This window comes from Sturnus vulgaris, chromosome 3 (genome assembly GCF_052056855.1).
Source record: "Sturnus vulgaris isolate bStuVul1 chromosome 3, bStuVul1.hap1, whole genome shotgun sequence".
NCBI lineage: Eukaryota > Metazoa > Chordata > Aves > Passeriformes > Sturnidae > Sturnus > Sturnus vulgaris.
The window spans coordinates 28,691,602-28,715,282 of record NC_142245.1 but is presented as its reverse complement, the minus strand read 5'-3'; the positions used below and the strand labels follow the sequence as shown (position 1 = coordinate 28,715,282).

Genomic DNA, 23,681 nt, shown 5'->3' with positions numbered 1-23,681 from the left:
CAGGTTGAGGGAGGTGATCCTGCCCCTCTGCTCGGCCCTGGTGAGGCAGCTCTGGAGTTCTGTGTCCAGTTCTGGGCTCCTCAGGACAAGAGAGAGACATGGAGCTCCTGAGTGGGTCCAGTGGAGGGTAACAAAGGTGATGAAGGGACTGGAACATCTCTCTTACAGGAAAGGCTGAGGGAGCTCAGCCTGGAGAAGACACAGCTGAGAGGGAACCTCATAAATGTCTCAGTGTCTGAAGGGGGGTGCCAAGAGGATGGAGCCAGGCTCTGCTCCATCTGAGCAATAGGACAGAAGGCAACAGGAAGAAACTGGAACACAGCATTTCACCTGAGCATGAGGAAGAATTTCTTCACTGTGTAGGTGGCTGAGCACAGGAACAGATTGCCCAGAGAGGTTTTGGAGTCTCACTCTCAGGAGATATTAAAGCGTTCTTGCAATGTGCTCTGGGATGTCCTTGCTTGAGTAGGGAGCTTGAATCACTGTCCCTTCCAAGCTTACCATTCTGTGGTTTTGATTCTGTAAATGGGAAGACAGATGAAGGGAAGCATTGCAGTATTCTTGAGTCATGTATTATCTCACTGGCATTTGCTTAACAAGCCTTATTCTGAAATGTAGTTTTTGCTTTGCCCTGCTTTCAAATTCTTTAAAAAAATCCTTTTAGAAAAAATTAGGCAGAGGTTAATAGTAGCTTTGCTTTGAAATCTGCTTATGCTTTACATAACATAAAAGCCTGCGTGTCTAGGTTGGATGTCTGCTTAGTTCTGTGCCACCTTGTATGCTTGTATGAGCATAACAAGTAAGGCTCAGTTTTTAACAACAGAAGGTCAACTGAATTTTAGCTAATCTATTTATTTCAATTTGCAGAAAGAGGGAGAGAAAAAGAAAAATCAGTTCAGAATAGGATGATACTCATATGGTAAACTTCTCATGTCAATTCAGAATTTGAACAGAGGAAAATTTAGCCTGTTCATCCACATTGCTACTTTCGGATCAAGTACAGCCTTTTCCTATTCCAAAGGAGAGAGTTTGCCTCGTTGGGAACACCACTGTGGCCAGCAGACAGCATCCAGCAGATCTTGTAGCAGCTACAAGGAAGACTTCACCTCGTCAAGAAGGTGCAACCAGCTGTGATGGTCTGTACAGATGACTTCTGGGTGTTGGGGTTTTTATTCCCACAGCCTGCCTTTCTTCCATGGGGAAACTTTCCTGGATGGAGGACCTGCATTGTAGCTGAAAATTAGTCAGTCTGGGTTTGGCCAGTTCAAGTGTTGCTCTGATGCCACCTGCTATTGAGGTAAAACATTCTACTCCTCAAACGGGGGAGATCAAATGGGGTGCCAACCAAAGACGGCCATAGAGGTTTTGGTTACACAACTGTCTCTTTTAGAGCCAGCCTGAATCACTTGGCACAGCACCACATCATGTATATATGTTTGCAGCCCAAAATATATTAGCTTGCATAGCTGCCAAACTGCAAGGCACAGTCATACCTAGCGAGCTCCCTGCTTTCACTTCTAGTTCCTTTTCATTATTGTTGCTTTTCAGATTTGTCTCTAGGCTTGGAGAAGTATCTGTAGGTTTGTTTCCTACAGAGAAAATGCTAGTTTGAATGCTTCTCTCTCAAGAAATATATAGAGCATCACTGAGTCAAGAGTTTTCTACCCTTTCTATTCAATAGATTTCAGGTGAGGTCTTAAATCAGCTTGTGTTCTACTTTCTTTCTACTTTAACCACTCTTATATTACTTCCTATGTAATATTTCTTGGCCCTTGGTAGCACTTGAGAAAAGTTCCCTTTAATTTCGAACATGTGTTCGTTAGTGTGCTGATGACTCTTCCATATCACCGAGGGAGGATGCTGAGAAAGATGCCTGGAAACATCTCCCTCTCTTCATATTTCAAATTCATATTTATTTGTACTCTGTTCACAGTGTTTAGGGATATCTTAGCTTGCATGACCTGGCTCATATCTGGCATATTTTGAATTGATTTTAAGAGAAAGCTGTGTGTAAATTATCTTCTATAATCTAACCCTAAATGTGATGCTTCGTTTTTGGTTCCTGGTGGTATGTCTAAGATGAAACAAACAACAGCAATATCAGCAAGTGAAATTAACCAAAGATTTGTGCTTTAGAGACCTAGGCAGAAGATTACTCTCACTTCTTTTATCCTCTGTATGCCTATAGATTTTTTTTTCTCCTTTCAGAATTTGTTCCTTTTCGTTTTATTGGCAATAGATGCTGTCATAACTGCCACAGAGCAGAGCTCAGCAATTTTTCAAGGATGCTTTGCTGTACTGCGTTTTCTGTCCCAAGATGGAAGTCAAACGTGTTGGCAGAAATTTAGCAGAACCCAAGAGACACTTCCTCATGAAGGAATTAGACACAGCCAGGCAGTTTAGCCAAGGTGGTGCCATAGCTCTGTCAGAGTCTGGTGATCAGTGGGCACTGAGGTTTCCACAGGTGCTGCAGTTCCCAGCTCCCTGCACGTGATTCAGTATTTGTCCATGTGAAATGTTTGGTATCCAAGTGGTGGGATGGCCGTGGCTGGCAGCCAAACTCCTACCAGTTGCTCACTCACTCTCCTCCTTAACAGGAAGGGGAAGGAGAATAGGAAGACCAGGAATGAGTAAAGCTTGTGTGTTGAAATAAGGACAGGCAGATTGCTTTCAGTTACCATCATGGGCAAAACAGGCTAGACTTGAGGAAAATTGAATTCATATATTGCCAGTTATACAGGTAATTAATTATTTGGGTATTGGAAGGCAAAAAGACTAACACTAAAACACTCAGAGAAAACGTCTTTCCTTCCCCCTTTCAAAGGCTCATTTTTTCTCCTTCATCCTGACTTCCCTGAGCAAGGCAGAGGGGACTGGGTCCCCTTCATGGTCAGTGTGGAGCAGCTCAGCCCTGCTGCTCCCCTCTTGTCATGCTCCTTCACTCTGGTGTGGGTCCAACCCAGCTGCAGAGAATATCACCTTCCCAAATCATCAACTGACATAGGACTCAGTATTCCAAGCACCCAGGGCTGGCCACAGTGCCTGCTGCTGGCTCAGGTGTCCCAGGAGTGGTGGCACTGGGCCCTGTGCCGAGTGCCACATGGAGCAGCAGTCTCAGGAGGAGACAGGATGCTCGGTGCCCAGGGAGCCTGCACTGGCCCTTGCCTCAGTGTCCAGGGGTGAGTGTGAAGGTGCTCAGCACATTGCAGCATAAGGCTATCAATAATAAACCATTTTAAATATCTCAAAAGCAGTGCTGTGATGACAGCCCAAGTAATTAATTACATTACTTTTAATAGACCCTTCAAACAGTGCCAAGTCAGTGACATCTGCTGCAGCGTGGAAGTACCTTCAGGGAAGAACATTTTTAATACAATGATACCTCAAAAGGCTGGCCATAGGCTGAAAATGGCCATGCAGAGGATAAAATGTTTTAGCAGACTGTTAAGTTCTCCTGATTATTGCTCAGCCAAAAAAATGACCATTCACCCACTTACTGGTGGATGATTTAATTGTAGCCTACTTCTAAAAGCACATAACCCATCTGCCTGAGATGCATTTTGCACTTCTTGGAGAGGCCCATGTACTCCTGCACCTTATTTCTAGTTTTTATCATATTACTATTGCTCATTATAGCGTAGTTGTCCTTGACCCCCAATCCAGGAGAGTCCTCACCCTCAGCTCATGCACAGTCTTGCTCCAGAGCAATTAGGAGGACTGATTAACAGCAGCAGAGTATGTGGAGCTGGAGTTTTCATAGAAACATCAATTCACTTTCTGCTCTGGTTCTCTTGGGGAAACAATGCAAAGGATGTTATTAAAATAGGGTTTGTTTATTGACCTTCTCTAATTTCTGTGTTCATGAAATAATCTTGTTTATTAACAAGTAATCTTTAGCTGAAATGCACTGTGTTCCCTGAAACATTTTGTGCAGAATTCATGGATCGAAGCTGGAGAAACTGAATACCAGGGAATTCATTTCTGAGGATATGATCTCATAATCTCACTATTTATCTCTGGAGATAGAGATTTTGGCCGGCAGCTGCAACCCTAGAGATAAGTGTATTTGAAGGAAATGGAACCTTTTAAAAAAATATATTTACTATATTACATTTTTATGCTTGTGTCAAGTCTCAGGGTTTGGATTAAAGGCCAAGTTTATTCTTGTTTTAGTGTTTGTACCTGGCCCACTCTTATTTAGTGGAGTTAATGTGGAAATAAATAGCAACCTAACTTTATGATCCTGCTCCAGTAAATCTCAGGAGGACTGGTAGAAATGCAGCTTCCTAGGGTCTCTTTCCAAGCCTTCATGACTGTCTGCACCAAGAGCTCTGTGCTGCAGTGGCAGTGCAGGGCTGGCAGAGTTGGCTTCATTTCTCACATCAAGGGACATGTACATCTGATTTTTTTTTTTTTTTTTTTTTTCCTAGAGCCAGTCTGCAGCCTCTTCATTCTTTGTTATCCATGGTGAATCACTGATCCTACTGTGCTTCAGAAATGGAGAGAGGGAGAGCGACAGTGTCCTATTCCAGGTGGAAGTTTTTATTGTTTAAAAACGTCACCATGTAGAAAATAGTGGAAAAGTTGTGTAAGAGCAGCATGGAAGCAAGGGAGGACTGCTCAGTAGATCTTTTTTATCTCTGTGGCATGGAAATAGAGAGCTGGCAGCAAATGTTCCAGTGGCTGGAAATCTCCAAGGTAATTTCCAAGATTTGCTGATAGCTTACATGGAAATTGGACAAATAATTTTACAAAACAGTACTTCCCAGCTAATTCCTCTTCTCTGTGTGTTGTTTCCTCAGTAAATAGCTGTTCTATCGCCAAGATTTACTTATTTGACTGCATTGTTTGTACAATCTTCCTTTACACATTATGTGCCTAAATTTCAGAGATTTCCAAAGGACTCATGATTTCCCCTGACACTAGCTAAACCAGCTGGAGTTCAGTATCTGAAAAAGAAGGCTTGCTATTCTCCTTTAAAGCAGCAAGCAAAACCTCATCCTCCAGCATTTAAATCCAGAGCCAAAGGTAGGTTACATCAGTTCTGGTGTAGTTAAGCATTTAGTTGGGTGAGTAGGTAATGTCATTACTCTGATTCCTGGGGGCTGCTCTCATGTTTAAAGTTAAATGTTTCTGTCTGTCCTGCTGAGCTGCAGCCAGTGTCCCAGAGGCTCGGGTGGAATGAGCACTTGGATGCCAAGGGGCCAAGGACCCCTTGTGCGGATCATCCTGTCCTATGGGGAGCTGGACCCCTCAGAGGAGCAGGAGTTCAACCTTAATTCTGCTTTACTCACCCCAGGTGAAGGGAGCCGGCATAAACTCTCACGAGAAGGGATATAGTCTGGCCGGGAGATACAGGACATCTGCAGGGATTAAGACTGAAGATCTGATAGTGAGGCCCTTGTAGGTTCCAGTTTTGAGAAGAGACATTAGGGAATAGTGTGAAAATGCAAGATGCAGAGCATGATGCTTTAGAAACAGTGGCTCCTGGGGCCCACAAGGTGTGGGAGTTACACAATGATGCTGATGCTGATTTTCTTGCCAGGAAAGGGGAAAAGGCTTCAACCTGGCTGAAGACTGATCAGGTATTTTTTTCTTTTTCTTGGACTTGGGTTCTGAAAGCTATAGAATATTAAGTCACCTCAGCTGGGTCATGACCCTGTGATGACAGAATCTGATAGAAATGAGCCTATGAGTAAGATGAATAATCCCTTCCTTGAGGAAAACTTTTGTCTGTTCAGTGTAGTTATAGTAGATGTAGTCATCTTGCTCTGCACTCACTGCTGTGTGAAGCAATCCCACCACCTAACACACCCAAAGTTACGACACAAAAGTATTTGAAGGATGTGGTGAGGAAACAGCATCAAAAAATGCAAGGCACCTTGAAATGCTGATCCTCTGCTGAGGTGTTTTGCCTGTTGCAAATCACCATTAGATTTTCAAAACGGGGAGAAGAAAGAGCAGCACCAGAAGAACACTTGCAGGCAGGGCTGTGCCAGACACTGAATGTGTTCTCATTCACGGGCACACCATGAGTGAGAAGTGCTGCCTGAGATTACAGGATGAGATTCAATAGGTGTTAATAAAGGAAAAAGAGATAATTAAGCCCCCTCTTTGATGAGCTTTTTGCCTGCCACAAACTTCATCATGTGAGCTTAGTACTTCCCAGCTGTTGTAGCTGAAGTGCTGCAATTGTCCTTAGCAGGGATTAATGTGTGAAAAAAACAAAGGTGAGCCACCTCAAACCTCGGCGGAAGAGTGCTGGTGCATCTGTCAGAGGTTAGCAAAGATTAAACTCTGACAGCAAACACCACCGAGAGAAGCCTGGTAGGAGGGCTATCTTCTCCTTTGCCTTCTGATTGCCCACCAGGCTAACTGAAATGCTTGAAGGTTTTTGGTGATGTTCACTAATTTGTTGAACTCAAGAAGTCCTTTCCCATCCCAGTTGTAGAAGATTGGAAGAGGCAAAGCTCTTGTGTGTGTTGCAAGCATGATTTCAATTAGTGTTTCCTTTTATTTTCACTTTGGCAGCTGTGGGCCCATGGGTTATTCTGTAACTTACGTAATGGACTCAAGTACTAAAATCCTGTCTGAAAAAAAATCACCTAGAATGAAGTAGATTTTAGTAAAACTGCCCAAGTTAGGTTTTGTAATGGCCTATTTCAGTGCCCATTGGAATCCATAGAAACGTTTCAACTGACTTAGGTGATTACTGATGAGATGAAGTAGGCAGCTTCATTGAAAACCTGGAGGAGAATGGTAATGATGCTATATTCAGACTGTGAACAAAAGCTATTTACTCTTGCCAACATTAGTAAATGGGGGAAGAGGTTTTTTTGGGGGGGTTGAGTCTTTTTTACAGTGAAAGAATATAAAGGTTAGGAAGAAAGAAGCCCTGGAGCAAAGAGAAATAGGAGAATGAGTCAGAGCTTTCAGCAGGACATGACTCTGGCTGGGGTTTTCATCTTTGTGCTCAAAATGAATACAGTGTACAGAACAACTAATGAAATCAAACTTACATGCAAAGTAACTGAAGTGGGTGAATTTGATACATATGATGCCTTAATTTTTTGATTTGCAAAATAAAACGTGACAAACTTTTAAAGAAACACAGTCATCCTTGTTTCAGTACTAAGTGCTCTGTGGGAGGTGGAGCACAGATTAAATCATAGTCTGTGGATGTCAAGGGTCCATTTTTGAGTGTGACAGAGGTGATAATAAGGTTAAAGTCCATGTGGAAAATGGGTGATTCAAGGGAGCTGAACTACAGTTCTGCATTCTGCAGCATGTTCTGTGCCCTGCTCAAGGGTCAGCTGGAATGGCAGACCTAGGAGAAAAGCAGCAAGTGAAAGCCAGTTTCTCTTTGCCCTGATAGAGAATAAGAAAGGAAACTTTGCCCTCTTCATCTCAGTTTTCCACAGGGGCACTGCTTTGGCAAGGAAGGTACAGGTACATAGAAATCTGGTGTTTTGGGGTTTTTTGTAACATGTAAAATGGTTTTTGCTGATGTGGACTCCATGTGCAGTGAGCTCCACATCTTTGCTAAGCCACAGTGAAGTCAGGAAGCTCTGTACTAATGTGGAGGTATCCTATGCAGAGATCTGTCGCTATAGGGTTTTAAACACTGCATGGCATAAAGATTATTTGCTGAACAACAAGCCATTTTGTGTTTCAACATGTTTCAACACTATGACGAAGACTTGAAAAAAATTTCTCCTGACTTTAATTGAAGAGGTAATTGTTATGCAGAAAAAAATTGAATTACTGCTTTCCTTGTTTTACCTTCTTTGTTGGCATATCTCCAAAATCTGCTGATACAAAGATAGGTCTGCGTTTTTTTAGAAAGCCATAAGTAAATCCAAGTCATCTACTCGGCTATGCATTCCCACTCCACTCAAATTCCTTTCTGAAGTGATGAATATACAAGGAACTTGAATAGAGTGCGGAGGAATAAATGCTGCAATAATTTCAAAGGGGGAGGAAAATCCACGAGGCATGCTGAGCTGCTATTTTCCAACTTATCAGTTAGTTGTGGATTTTTTCTTCTTTTTTTCTGAAGCTGTTGGATTGGTTTCCTCTGTCATTCCCTTCTCTGCCTGCTGGAGGATGTAATGAGCCCTGGTGAAAAGAGGAGTCTATGGCTTTAAATTCTATTCTATGGATTGAAGTGGATCTTCGTTTGTGCTTAGACTTTGTGCCAACCATCTCCCAAGAAAATTGAATTAATTTTAAAAAATGCAGCTTTATTTCTCTGTTTTATGCATATTGGGTAATGTTCAGTCCCAATTACTGTTTAGCTCCATGAAGAAAAGTTTTGTTCTTCATTAACACGCATTAATTTAATCAGTGTCTGTGGCTATATCATCTTTTATTTCCTCTTTAGCTCTATTTTAGCCCACCTATATCAGATGAATGATTTTGTCATTTCCCTTCTTAAGTTCTTGGTTTTCCACCAGGCTCTGTGGTCCATGCGTGTGACAGAGCAGGATAGAGTTGCCAGACACAGTCTCATGGGGAAAAAAAGATCCAATTCCTTGCCTTTTGTTAACTAGTATGATGTTTTTCAGACAGATCTCTAAGTATTTTTCTAAATTCCTTCAGTAACTTGTTCATACCAGGATCCATTCTGAGGGACAGAAAATTTCAGGTAGATGTGGCCTATCTGCCATCAATGGACCAGAGCCACCTTGCTCAAAACTACACAACCCCACACCAATTCTCATATATTGTTTCACTTCCTTCCTAATTGTCTAGCCCAGAAAATATTTCCCAACAGCTCAAGGTCAAAAAGTGGAATGCAGTTTATAGCCAAGACCCAAACTGAGAGAAACCAATGGGTCTTTTGTGCAGGAAATGTGAAATGCTTCGTGATTGCTTCCCTAAACAATTATCTTTGTGACCCCAGTTGTGTGATCCCTTGTAAGTGAGATGTGTATACATATATATATATATATATATATATATATAGACACACACAGATATATACACACACACAGACACAGGTATCACAGAAGTGATGAGATGTGAACTTTTGGGGGAATTTTAGGCAGGCAGGCCTCTAAGACCTACTTCAATAATGCAGACAAAAGCTGGCTCTCAAAATTCATGTTATCAAATTTTCATCTGCAGAAGCTTGGACTTGTTCTGAGGTAGGTTTTGAAATGTTGTTACATTAAATGTAGGGCTCTAACAGTGATGCTGAGCTGATCATCACAGAAACCAAAGAACTCAGCTTATCCAAAAAACCTAGCACAGGGCAAACAGCAAAAGTGGGTGCTTCCCCACCCTGGACCCCTCCTGGCAGGGGAGACCAGAGCTGCCTCCCTATTCCCAGTGGGCTCTTTGCCTGCAGAGCTGCTAGTAATAGAGGATTTACTCACTGCCACTCGAAATATCTCCATGCTGATGCTGCCCAGAACCCAAACCTCTGCATTAATTGAAATGTAGCTTTCAGCAGCCCTTATAAGCGTGCTCCGGTGCAGTGTGAAAGCATTTGTTTCCAGCGGAGTTCCTGATAACTAGTGAGATTCAGGAGCGCCGACTGACCTTTGGTCATCGGCTTTCAGCCTGGCTTGCTGCCGAGCTGGGAGGAGGAAGGGAAAGTTCTTCCTTGTAAAAGCCAACTTCGTGTCAGTGTCTCCTGTTAACATTTAGTTTGTTTAGCTAAAAACACAGAGCTTTGAAACTCTTTGTACTGAATTGCCTGTCTCCTTTTCCCAGTGATACTCATAGCTCAGAAGTTATGTCTTCATTTTTAATCCATATGTGACTTAAATTTTGATGAATATTGCAGCTGCTGCATTTCCAAGTTTGTCTGTCTCCTAGTTTTCCCCTCATTTCACCTCAAAAGCTGCTTTGAGATTTTCATCAAGGCTGTCAAAGTCAACTTCACCTCCTCCTTGGAACCTCCTTAGCCCCACAGTTTAGGGACAAAACCTCTTGGATGCTGCCCAAGGGCAGCCCTGGCTATGCTCCCCCAAGGGCTGGCAGGGTAAGAGCCAGCAACCCTGCAGGCTGCTGCATGCTTGTGCAGTCCTTGGACTTCTGAGAGAACCAGGGCCCTCATGCCTGCAGCTCCCTCAGGATTTGTTCCCGTTCATCCTGCCCTGGTGCTTTTTCTGATCCTTCTTCATGGCAGGAGGGTCAACTGACACCTGTTCACATCTAGGTTTTAGATTGCCGTCTGCTACATGACCTGGTTCCTCCTCTGACTTTGGAGCAATTTGTGCAATCTGAGCTTGACTTCATGCATTTCTCTGAAATCACTCTGATTTATCCTGATTACACAAAACCCCTGTAGCCCATGTCGCTGGTAATGTAATGTAATGTTCTAGTGGAACAGTAGCAGATAAGTATGTTTGGCTTCCACCACACCCAAAACCAATACAAAAATGAAAAATTACTAAGGCAAACTTTAAAAAATGAAATGCAGAAAGGGGAGCAGAGAGGTCATAATATTTAAAATAACAAAATTAATGCATCCCGTGATCTGAAATGGCAGCTGCCCACTTTGAACTTTCATGGTGCACTGCAGGTAAATAACCACAACCTCAGGTCAATGGCCCATTCAGGAGTATGCTAATTTTATACTAAGCCATTGTTAACAAGCAAGATTTAGTGGAAGTGACTTTTGTTGGTATCTAATCTCCTAAACAAATCTTAAAGCATTTTGATTTGCCTTGTTAGAGGATAATTTCAGTGTTTCTGGCATTTTTCTCGTTGGAAAATACTTCTCATCTAAATACTAAGAGGGATGCTGGCTGTTGTTTCTGTTGTTGTTCTCCTCCTCTGCTTAATTTCATGTTTTCAGGTATTTGACAAGGTCCATACCAGTAGATGTACAGAAATGGGGGAAGGAGTGACTGAGATAGCCCTGGGATGAGTTTAGAAATGTAATCATTTTCTATTTGTACAAATATTTTTGCTGTCAATTTTAATGGTATCTACTGAATCTGCTTTGTTGTAACACATCAAAAGACACTTTGCATTTTTCCTGAGCCAGGGATTCTTTGGAAACCTGTGTCTTCAATTAATTAATTTCATACCGCTGATATATAGTTTCCTAGAGAGCACCACATTCTGACCTGGTATGAACTGATACAATTCTATTGACTTTACCACTGCTACTTAATTCCTAAGGGATATTTTGTACTTACAAGGAGAGGCTTGCAAAGGTCACCTGGCTGAGAATCTACTGCCTTTTTGGCCCTTCCCTTGGATTTTGCCACCTGCCTTGTGTTGTGGATCTGCTGAATGTACATCAGGAAACATCAGGACAAGCACCTTCACCACATGCCTGTTGTCTCTGAGGATTTATGTGCCACAGCAATAGCAACCAAACTGTGAAGTCAGAGAGCCTCGCTCTCAGAAAAGGAAAATCCAAAGACATTTAAATTCCAGACTGAGAAACATGTACCAGGTCAGTGAGCCTGTCAGAATCTGACATATTGCATATTTGTATATTCTGGTGACTTCACATTTTGAATGTGGGCTCACACCAGTTTTGGTCAGTAGCCCACCAGGTTCCTTCATTGGGCTGAATGAAACCCAGCCATGTGCCATCCTTGCCTTAGTGGGGCTCCTGAGAAGAGGCCGGAGTCTGACCTGGATTTTAATGGCTTAAGGTATGGTAAGGCTCTGGACTAAGAGCCACAGCTCTTTCATTTGGCAAGAACATTTTGAAGGTCTGCAGCAAGAGAGCATTTAACAGCTGAAATGAACACCAACAGATTGTAAATTGCGAAGTGCAGTGTAATTGAATCTGATCTCTGGCTTTTACAGACTGTAGTAATTGGAAGTTGCCTTTCTTTTAAATACATGTCGTTCCAAGGATAGCTCCTTCTTGAAACTGTGATCTGATCATTTTTAAAAGCATAATGATGTGAAAGAAGTGGTAGTATGGAGTCCTCTTGGTACTGGTGGAAAAGGGTGAAGTAGGGACTTTGGGAGCTTCCTGCTGTGTCAGTGGTATTAGAAACTAAGTCCTACACTGTAATTAACAGCTTAGCAAATATGAGCTTGGTCCTTGAATAGCCACGGCCTGCAGCCCAAATATCAGTGCCCTATTTGTGTCCAAGCAGGTGACCTACAGCAGGGCAGGGTGGAAGCAGTCCCTTGGCAGTGGGAGGCAGAGCACCACTCCAGCCAGCTCTGGCTGTCCTGGGTACACTCTGCACACCTCCTTAATCCCAGCCTCTGGCTGAGCACTGCCCTGCACAGTGCCTGAACAGCTCTCTCTATAATGCAGGGGGGTCAAAATTTGTCTTCAGACATGAAAATACAATGATTTCTCTAATTTTTTGTTCCTATATGTCTGGGAGATTTAAAGGTAAGGCTGGAACTTAACAAAACAGAGTAAAACAGATGAAGTCTAGATCTGAACATTGTATTTTGTAATGCTGTAGACTTGCTGTTTAAAGTGCATATTCCTACTCCTCGTATGCCCCTTCTCTGTCCCAATATTTTTCGTTTTGTGACAGATATTTTAATTGCCTAGGTATTGATTAAAGACTTTACAGAAAGCCACAAACAGATTTGAGGCCTGGAATCTTCAGTGGAGAGCCTCAATAGAGAGCTGGTTTAGCTTCATCAGGAAGAAGATTCAGAGCTGTCTTGCTCAGTATAAAGTATCCCCATGGTAAGATGGTACTACCAAAAAATGATTGAATGGCTCAAGAGAATGTGTGGAGACTGGTGAAGTATGTCTCAGACATCTGGAACCTGAGGGTAAGTAATTAGCCAAATTAGACATTTGGATTCATTTTGAAATTATTTTTATTACTTCAAAAAAACCTCCTAAGGAGCGATTGTTCATATGCTCTTTGTAAGACAAGAATTAATATATTTTCAGAAGACATGTTTTAGCCAAACATGTACTTAAAAGGACAGTTATGTGGTTTTTTATGTGGTTACTGTATTGAAATTAAATACACTGGAGATTAGAAAGGGTGATTGTAGTGGTCCATCCTTGCCTTTAACTCTCTCACTTTATAATAGACCAAAATCTCACCTGCACATGTCAGGTAAGCAAATACTCAAAACTGGCTTTAGGTCTAAGCCAGCGGCCAAGAATTCTAGAAATTTCAGGGCAGGATGGAGGGTAAGAACTTCTGTGAACCTTTCTCCCCATCTACCTACTTTTTCCAAGGGAGGAAGAAACAGTCACAGTGCTCTTACATGGTGCTGTAGGTAGAGGTTGGTTATCACTTTCTCTTTTTCCTTAAAGCAGTAATAACTTAGAAGTTGTTTTGTTTTCCTGCTTGTTGATGAGGCCATACCACCACTTCTGCTGTTGTGCATTGTGAGCAAAAGGAAATCTCCTCATTGTGAGGTACTTTGGAGGGTCACCATGGATGAGGCTGACCAGCACCTACTTGTTCTAAAAGCTGAGTCTCTTGTAGTTTCCAAGTAGCTCAAAGCTGCCATCCACCTTCTCTGTCTTCTCAGTCAGGACGATCATGTTCTCAACTTTCCATTTCATGGGCTGGGAAGTGCATGAGAATCTGAATCTGGTGAAGACAATTATTACCTGAAACTGCACACTGCCAAGATACAGTCAACAAGCTGGGTTTCAGTTTCACATTTCTTCTTTGCTGTAACTATTTGGACTGGCTAAGGCATTTTGCTCCATATTTTTCCTTCATGAAATCCATCTGCTGGTATCTTCTTACTTAAAAAACATATTTTGCCTGCAAGTTCCCAAATAGCCAATGCATCCCTAACTCCCACCTTTTTAAGGAAATACAGCTTGAGCAGCCATTTGTGCTGAGTAGTGGTGTTTGAAGAAGTGAGAAAGTGTTACTGCAGTCATAGGGAAGGAGATGAGACCAGATATTGCCCATTGCTTCCATTATCTCAGCTGGAGTGAGACAGAGGTGTGCAAACCCCTATAAGGTGGCTGGTTTTATTGAGGCACCTGAAATTAGAAACCACTTTTAATAAACACTGTATAAATAACATTAGTATCAGGGATTAAAGGAAGGGCACTGAAGGAATTTAAGGGCAAGGGGTTGATGGGCTCTCCTTACAACGCTCCTTCAGACCTGTGACCAAATCCCACCATTTACCCTGCAGTATTACTTACTCTGCTGTGCCAGGGCAGTTGTCTCTTTTGGAAGAGGTAACAGTTTCACATATGTACCATATTTTAAGAATGAGTGACTGGCTTCAAGGAATCAGAGTTTTAGTTACACCTAGGTAATTCTGTTAGCCAATAGATATAGTTAGCACTAATTTCTTTATGGATGTTCAGAAGTGTCTGCACACACAGTCTGAAGGATTCTCCCTGCTTTTTAAATATTTTTTTTTCTGTGCTCGTGTCAGTGTTGGGATTCTCTGTTCTCTCAGAAAGGTAGAAGTAGCATTTGTTCCTCTTTCTAGGACACAACATTCTGCCTGCATATTTCTACCTCTGAATTCACAGCTAGGCTTCACCCAGAAGGCACTGATATAAATTATTTAATTTTATGTTTTGAAGCTTCCCTGTGATCATATAAAACACATTCCATTTGAAAGTGTTTTTTGTAATCAAATTTGCTCTTAGCTTTTAAGCTATAAAGGTCTGTTGAATGCACTTGGATAGAGCATACCCTTTCAAGTAACTTTTTTGTTAAGAACCTTAAACCAGATCTGTTTAATAAATGTTCAATGAACGTGGTCTCTGCAGCTTCTATGGTAGTGCAGTGTTGTGATATTTTGTGGAAAGGCACACTGCAAGCAGTTTGGACCTGAGAGTGGTTAGCAATCTGTGGAACACAAGTCAGGGGCTCTGCTGTGAATTCCTCTACAAAGCTGTTATGTGATCCTGAGGAAGTCGCATTGCCTGTTCATTCCTGCCTCTTCCCCATGTCTCATCTGCTGACAGTACTCTACTTAACATGTTTCCTTTGGGAGGTAGTAAATATAGCATTTTAGGGTCCAAAACTGTAAATTTTTCAACTCATTTTATATTCATCGTGCCAGTTGGATTAGACAAGACACATAAAGAAGAGTTTTCTCTTCACCTATTGGTATCACACATTCTGAACCAGACTCATAAAGGAATTATCTCATGCATAAACAAGCTATAGACATATAACCTTGTGACTGTGTTGGCTTAACAGTGTGGTTTTGAAAATCCAGCTCACTCTCTGCAGGCATTGTGTTAAATATGTGTCGCTCTAAATTATCAAGTTCATTCAAGTGGACAATTGCAAATTCCCAGGAGAATATAAAATGTTACGTCTTAAATTCCTACCATAAAATTCCTACATTTGATACTGACAGTAAAGTCTGAAGGACTTTGTAGTTGGCCACTGACCAATTCTGCTCAGAAAATTAATTTTGAAGTACAGCTTATTTATACTTTGTTTGTGTGGATGATAGGAGGAAATAGTTTCACTTTTACTAACTATACTGTATGTCTTGTGCTGCAAAGCAGTAATTGTGTTGATAAAATTCCTCAGAAAAAATTCCACTATGTGCAACTTTAAAAATCATGTTGAAGGATTTTAGAAATGCAAAAGTTTGGTTTTCCTCAAGTTGAATTATGGAAACCATCTAACTGCTTAGACCTCCTGCAAATCAATCTTTCCCTAATAATATATAAAGATTATGCTCAGTATGTATGTAATATATATGTGTGTGAATATTTGCTTACTTAAATTGTTCATGGGAAACCTTATCTTCCTTGTGTAATGTGACATGAAATATGGTCAGCAACATGTGCCAGTAGGCTGTGCAGTGGAGGCAAGGCATGGATAGCTGCCCTAGCTTTCTCTGAAATGAGGTGGCATGCACTGTATTAGTCTATATCTGCACAATCTGCCACAGAGAACACGAAGAGCTTCATCTACAAAATGTATTTTTCAGAGATTTCCATGGGGAAGGAAACATCTAAATACCTTGGGAGCTCTGGAATCAAACATATGGCAATTCGGAGATTTTTCAAACAGTGCTGTGTTTGCTTCCTTTTGAAAGTACAGCAGGATGATGCCTGTGCCTGTCCTTCAGACAAACAGCTATTCTGTCGAGCAGTGCTGATCGTCTGGGTGTGATCCAACAGCAGCACTCCCACTTGGCTCTGCTGTGCCATGCTGCAGCCAGTGATGGACTCTTCTGGCTGTGAAATCTTCCATCTTCCGATCAATGCCATCCCACTAAGCAAAGGGAAATACAATATTCATCGGAAGGAAGAGAGAATGCAACGAGCTATGTCTCTCTTTCTCAATGATGCCAGCATGCAATCAGGAATGCAGACACCAGGATTTTGGTCCCCACTCTCTTTTTCTGTATGCTACACATGACCCAGCATCTAACAGAAAAAAAGGAAATCTCTCTTCTGATATCAGATCCTATATTTAGAAATTAGCATCAAGTCCTGTTTCTGTGCCAGGCAGCTCCTGGCTAGCTGAAAAAACTATCTCGTTACTCCCACCTGTGGATCTTCTGTTATGAAATTAGGTACAGATTTCTTTGATGGTCTCTTTAAATGAAAAAAACAATCTTCTGTGTCTCCTAGAGAGACTTTGACAGCTCAAACGTCATTTTCCATGTAGGATTTAGCTGAGACATATAATCTACTGTCTGCAAAGTAGTGAAAGACTTAGGGCCTTAAAATGACCATTAAGTAGTATCTACAAACCTAAGTTTTTGTCTCAGATAAACATCTGTGGATGCTGCAGCTCCTACCATTTAGCAGCACGGTGAAGCACTGTATCAGAAATTTTACTGTTGCATCACCTCAACTGAGCCGCAATTGCAGAGTGAACAAGGAGGAAAGCAAAGCTTCCTCTGCATGTTTTGCAGCTCATACACTATGAGCTTTGTGAGGATAAAATAAATGGGGGGGTGGCAGGGAGGAGGCTGTATGAGGGTGTCAGCAGTTAGTGTAGCTGTAAGCTTGCTTTCTCTGCTCGTTTTAATAGAGATCTCCTGCTAACTGAAGCCTCTGTGTGGCTCAGTAATAGCTTCCTCTGTGCTGCCCTGGCCACAGCTCACCCTTTGCTGCACATCTAGTACTGAAGGCTGGACCCTGGTTCCTTACACAGAGCCTTAACCTTGCCTTGCCCTTCCACCCCACAACAGCCGCTTTGTTTCCTTTCACTAACAGTCAGACATCACAAATTCCTTCCCTCTAAAGCCATTAAAACAGAACCGGCACCACCCCAAGTGGTTTCAGAACTAACTGATTTAGATGCTGGAGTCTGCTGCAAGGCCAAAAATAACTCCCCATTTCTTTCTCCTTCATTGGTGAAAGTAGGAGAGAAAGTAGCCAATGACAGAGACACAAATCCCCCATAGGCATCGGAGACAAATCTATTTTGTGGCAGGAAAAAAAATAACGCTTCTGAAAAATATTTCTTTGCCCAGGTCAATAGATACAGACCTGCTGCATGCAATTTTGCTGAACCGATGGTATCACTTGAATGGCTCACGGACCACATAAAATGCATTACATAATTATATTTTTAAACACTGTCCCCAGCTGTGCTGATGCACATAAAAGCTGTGTTTACAATGGACTCCGTACATGTAATTACTTTGTGGCACTAGCTCTGTGCATTTCCTTGATGGATGCTCCACGGTGCATAAAATTGTAGCTTTTATCACAGATTCTTGAATATATTCTTTGGCTGTTACAGCTTTAAATACTCTGTTGTCCTCGCATGGGTGAGCAGGACTGATGCCTGGAAGGGCTAAATTATAGCATCTGGGGGAACACCTTTAAGTCCTCTGGGAGCAGCAGAGAGGGAAACATGATGAGTCGGAGTCGAGGCACCTGGGTCACAGGAAGCACTGAGCAGCAGAGCTGGCTGCTCCTCCAGGAGAGGGTTCCTGTGCTGCTCCTGGGGACAGAGCAAGGGTCCTGCCCCTGTCTGGCTGCACAGATTCCTCCCAGGCTGATCAATGCTGCACCAGCCCAGCTGCTCTGTGGGACAGAGGCTCAGTGATGCTCACTCCTGGTGACTGCAGGAGCAAAGGGACTGCTGTGGAGTCAAACAGAGCATGGCCTGGGCTGCTGGGATCAAAGAACAGCTTTGATTTATCTTCCTTTCTGTTTGTTTACAGCGAGCGAGCTCCCGGCATCTCACTGTGAGCTCTCCCTTCTCTGTTCTCCATCCAGTTGTGGAATACCAAGCATTTCTTTATCCTAGTGCAGCAGCTGATGCATAGGACCCAGTGAAGAGTACAGTGGGATATTTATTTTAGATCTGTTCCTGTGTTCTTGAGTATTAATAACGCTGTGAAAACCTAGATGCTGGAAAGATTGGTACATAACACAGTCCAAGAATTTTGCCTGCCAAGAAATAGCAATTGGAGATAAACAGAGACAAAAAGTAATACAATATCCTGAAGAACAGCTTCAAAATGATGGAAGAGCAGCACCACAGGTGCACCTTTCATTTATTTTTATTATTGCTGCAAAAAAATGGCAGACTTTTATTGACAATAAGCAAAATGGTTTGGCATCTTACCTCTAATCCCTGGCTAAACTTAGATATGAGACTCTACAAAGGAAATGAGGAATTTGTGAGAAACCATTTTTTAATGGCAAGTGTTTGGTTGGAAATCAGGTTTGCTCTCTGGTAGTAGATAACTTGAATTCCTTTGTTATCATTCCTTGCCTTTTTCAGTCCTGTGTTTAGTCATGGAAGCTGGAAGCCTATGCTTGCCCAAGCACAGTTGCACCATGTAAACTATTAATTGGTCTAATGCCAACAGTGATCAAATTATTCCAAAGCAAACGGCCTGACTTGTTGGTAAACCAAGTTTTCCACCCTCGCATGAATGTGGGCTTGTCCAGTCATGGAAACTCTTCAGCTATGGATGCTCTTAGTGTTCCCTATGTTTGGCATGTGAAGTTTACATACCAGCTTCTAGCCTGTTGATGCATTTTGCACCAAAGTGTCAGGTGATGGAAGAACAATCTTTGGAGTGGAAAAAATGTGGAACTGCATAAGTTTATTGTATGTTCGTTTGCATAGCCTGCCTTTCAGATAAACCTTATCCCTGCAAGTGTACTGGTACTTGAAAAAGAGTCCTTGAGTAACCTGCACAGAAGCTGAACCACCAGGGAGGTGCTACTTTGGAAAAGCAAGCAGAGGAAGGTACCAGAAGCAGCGCAGAGGAAAACTTCTGAAGTAAGCCCTCCCTTGTATTGTTCATATGTGTGTCCATCCTGCTTCTGCAGCACAAGGTGCTGTTATTTCATTAGAGATAACATGGCCTGTACATATGAAAGAAGGTTGCATTTCTCACTAGGTAGGACATACTTCTTTCTTGCTCACCCTCATGACGCATGTGATTATTATCTTCTAAAAGGGTTTATCCTTCTACTCCCTTACTCTAGTCTATCAGCCATCTAGGCCAAAATATGTTTTACAAATATGTGATCATCTTATACAAATCAACATAATTCCATGTCCTTTGATATAGAGCTATGACTTAAGCCAGTGGAGGATCCAAAACCCAGTATTTTATGTAACATAGATAAACCCCAAAATTTGTGATCAAAAAATAAATATTTCTAGGTATAACATGCTTGCATTGTTACTCTTCAACATTAGTTACAGTCCTTTGCTGCAGCCACTTGTGCAAGACTTTTGTGTTTATCTTTATGTACATGGAGATAAGAGTTTTTTTGCAAGACATTAGGTATTGCATACAGACGAGAGTAGGAATCCACACTGAAGTTAGTGCAAGTTTTGCAATTCAACATGAAAAAAACCAGTCCTCTTAAGACTACTGTTTGAACCTTGATCTTTGTCTTTTGTTTCTAAGTCACCAGAAGCTTCTGTTTCCAAAAGCAAAATAATGCTTTGAGAAGTCACAGTTCAGTGTAAATTATGTCATGGCTATAGGAGTTGAGGAATCATCTTTGTTGCATTAAGTCCCTCTTGGAAATGTCCAATAAAGCTTGAAGGAAAATGGGACCTATTTCACCAACTTTTTAGCATTTAAATTCCATTCTTGCTATACTATTATCTGTGAGAAGCTTTTTCTTATTCTATAAAGTTCCATCACTGTATTATCTAAAGCAGCTGAGTACTCCGATTATGTAAGTTGTACATAATAGGATGTCTGTGAAACTTTGCTCCTTCCAGCTTTGGAAATTTCTATATTGCTCTTCTCTGGTGACTCAGCTAAAGATCTCCCATGTGATCTAGGAGACGGTGTGGCAGGGTGGGATTTCCACCCTTTGAAGGAATGTATCCTAGTCCTCAGGTATGACCACAGCTGCAGCCTTGCTCTCTTCCCACATCCCCTGGACTTTTCTGGGCAATCTTAAACCACTGATCAGTGGATGCATGCTGTAGTCCCTTCCATGCATTTAAGATCTGTTCTTTCTAGGAATATTTACCTAATGTTTTCAAAGAAAAAAAAAATCCACCTTTTGATTTGCACAGCAGGAGCATTTGCCTGTTTTACCAGATAGCAACCTCAATATGTACTTTCACGGTCTGTTTCTTCTAGAGGGTATTTTTGGCCCATAAGTGGTGTTTTAAGAATATTTCTACCAGTACTATTTTTATGACATGTCTCTCGTCATGGTGCATTGCTAACCATATGGCCAAGCACAGTCTATGCAGCTACATGGCAAGGTTTACTGCCCAGCAGGCATCAGAAGCATTTATTTTGAATAGATGTGTATTGAGGAAAAGAACCATTCAGCTTCAAGGGTACAGGCTTAGGACTTTTATTTCTTCTCTTGGTTCTCCCTTAGTCTTAAATGAGGTTCAGCATCTCTCCCTTGGAATCTCGCTGCAATACTGTGGGCTCAGATCAGCTGTTTTTACTTTGCCTTGCTGATGGCTGGCAGGAGATATAATATGGAGGAGTAAATTCTGCCTGGCTGCTACAGGTTGCATCATAGAATCACTGACTGGTAGGTCTCTGAGAATTGTTACTGATAACTAGATTTTTATCTTGGTAGGGGTAAGAGCTCATGAAACAGGATGACTCAAAGAATGACTAATGAAAGCTTTATGATGAAACTTCTGTCCTAGGGCGCATCAACTGTGACCAAAAATTATAATCAGGATGTTATTTGACAGTCTAGGGTGAGTGAGCAGATGCCCTGAGTCCAGCTTCTTGTAGGGATGTGTCTTCAATGTAAAATTCACTAGCTCAGCTTGTATCAATTAATGTCAGTGGGGAAAGGCACAAATGGTGAACTATGCCTTTACCCCTCAAGTGGCTTTGCCCCTTTAGAGCTGGGCCATTTAATGAACAGATGATATTGCCATTACTTTGTGTTTTTCTCTTGTGTAAGTAAATCACTCCAGTCACATGTATACACACAGCTTTGTGTGTCCACGCAGAAATGCAGGCTCCAGGTCTCTCAGGAACAGTCCCAGCTACTCAACTGGCACTACATTATCAGTACAGACATCATAATATTTAGGTGGGCCTCCTATGCAAATGTCATGGGGGTCCCCCTGCCTGACGCTAGTTTATGCCTCTACCAAAATATCTTTCTTCAGCTCCTTGATCCCAGGCCCTGGCATTTACAGTGTTTTACAAGTATCTTTGATTTTCTTGTGACACCAATAGCTCCTCTAAAATCCCAAATCATTAGTCACACACCTAAGTCAATGTGGAGGTATCACCTCCTACTGTAATAGCAGTAGCTCAGAAAAACTACCTCCTGCCTTCTTGTGCCAATGGTCACATTTTCTGTACAGCAATTGATTTCCCCATTTCTGCCATCATGCATCATTTTCCCTGGAGAAGAACAAACTCTCCCTTTTGGGCAGGGTACAAATGAGGCAGGATTTGCTCAAGGTGCGGGGGTGTAGAAAGGGGACATTTACAAGTTTTGCTCTGGGCAGTCAGGAGATGAGATGGTGATCTGGGAAGTCAGAGGTTTAGCCTTGGCTCTGATAATGATTTTCTGTGTGCCCCTTTGTAAGCTCTTTCATGTTTCCACCTCATTTTTCCCAATCCTAAAATGGAGTTCAAAATCATCACTTCTCTAACACCTCCCCCTCCACACACACATACACACACACACAGAGTTGTGAGGAGGTTTAATGTTTATCTCAGAGGCTTTGAACAGTATCATATATCCAGGTAGTATATACAGGCATTTAGACCCCAGAATGAGCTTTAGAAAAACATCAGCAAAGAAAACATAATTTATATTTTAATCATATTTATCATAAATTTGGGGTTGTAACAGAATAAGTGATTAACAAACTTGCAAAACATGCTTTATTTCATTGGCTTGAGCTGCTTTCTAGTTCTGTTTGTGTACGTCAAAGTGATGTTCAGTCTTTTTAAATGAGTCACAGGACTGGAAGAACAAAAATATTTGATGGCAACATATAGAAGCAAAACAATTACCCTTTTTATTCTGACAGGCATTATAACCAGAATAGCAAGTTAGAGCTAGAGGTCTAGGCTGGTAGTTTCTTTGCACATATCAGGGATTTTAGATCTGTTTGCAAGACAGTGAAACAGAACTGAAATGTCAGAAAAATCAAAAGGTAACACTAGATTAAAAATAAAAGCAAGCATGCCAGTTGGGATACAGCTATTTACATTTATAAAGGTGCTACTGATCAGTGAGTCCATGCAGTACTCTCACACAGCACAGGCTTGTCTAGCAGCTTTCTGTACCTTTATCCAGAGGAGACTCCTTTCCACCCTGCTTGCTGCATTGCACCACTGATTTAGTGAAGACATCATCCTCATAAGGATGCTCTTCTAACTCACCTCTGAAATCCGCTTGCTTTTCTCCTCTGACAATTAGGTTTAAATGTGCTGCAGTAAAGTACTCATCCTTAGCAGTCGTATGGCTTTTTAAGTGATAAACTGCATTAGCAAATTTCTTATTAGATAATCTATCAAATGAGGTCATACATAATTTTAGCAGTCTCATCTTGATTTATAGCATGATCACAGCAAATTATGCATACACAAACCAGCATGCTGGCTGTCAAATTCAGGTATTTTTACTCTGCTAAAGAACCTCTTTCCAGGCCAGCCCAGTGGCCTACTGGTAGAGCTCTGCATCAGCACCTTGCCCAGTTTGCAGGACAGCCCCCAAGCTCACCCCTCACCTCGTATTGGTACTGACGAGATTTGGAGGCAGAAGGCTAAATCCTTGCTTTGTACTTCACAGCAATAATCCTGATTGGTGTTTATTCTGACAGGTTTTCCATACTCCCCTTAAGTAAGGACATAGGCTCACTTGGAAGGGTAAGCTTATGCCTGGGGAAACTGTGTCTGTAGGGTGCTGATCTGCTCCCTGGCTCCCTTCTGTGTTCCCAAGGGAATGCAAAGCGAGTTGGAGTGAATCATCAGGCAGCATTGTGCACAGTATCAGAGCCTGCTTCCCAGTCCGGGCTGCTGGGGCCAGCAGAGGCTTGGTCAGCTGCACCCAGCAGCACTGGAGGAGGCAGGGCTCCATCTCCTGCCACCTGCACTGGGGAGCCATGGCACCTGCCTCACTGCCATGAGAAAATGGAGGGGAAAAGGGGAAGAAGCTTCAGGAACAAACACAGTTTCTGAACAGCCCTTTGCTGTCACACTGTTGCTCACTGTACCCGGGGTCTAAAAGTAAATTGCTCCTGGGATCCAGAAGTGACACGATTCCCATCCCCTAGCTTCAAACTTCTGCAGATAACACTTCATCCATTGAGATCTACCTATATCTACAATGGGAGGAGCCACAACAAACGATACGATCTTGCCTT

General features: G+C 42.1%; 2 long non-coding RNA genes across 4 annotated transcripts in view; one reads left to right on the top strand and one right to left on the bottom strand.

The window, feature by feature from the left end:
- LOC148224253 (uncharacterized) overlaps nucleotides 1-23,681 on the top strand; it is a 48,715-nt gene that overhangs the window by 3,072 nt on the left and 21,962 nt on the right. Inside the window, exons 2-4 of one of the 3 annotated variants that reach the window (XR_015802823.1) lie at nucleotides 4,431-4,698; nucleotides 4,890-5,585; nucleotides 11,160-12,726. This is a non-coding gene — a long non-coding RNA (uncharacterized LOC148224253). Of the gene's footprint in view, nucleotides 1-4,430; nucleotides 4,699-4,889; nucleotides 5,586-11,159; nucleotides 19,122-23,681 lie in introns of all 3 variants that reach the window. The other 2 variants (XR_015802821.1, XR_015802824.1) reach the window with 2 other exon arrangements.
- Nucleotides 12,757-23,681, bottom strand: LOC148224254 (uncharacterized). The gene is made up of 3 exons (XR_015802825.1): nucleotides 22,699-23,681; nucleotides 15,882-16,136; nucleotides 12,757-13,915 (listed from the first exon to the last, which is right to left on the bottom strand). It is a non-coding gene; the product is annotated as an uncharacterized LOC148224254 (long non-coding RNA).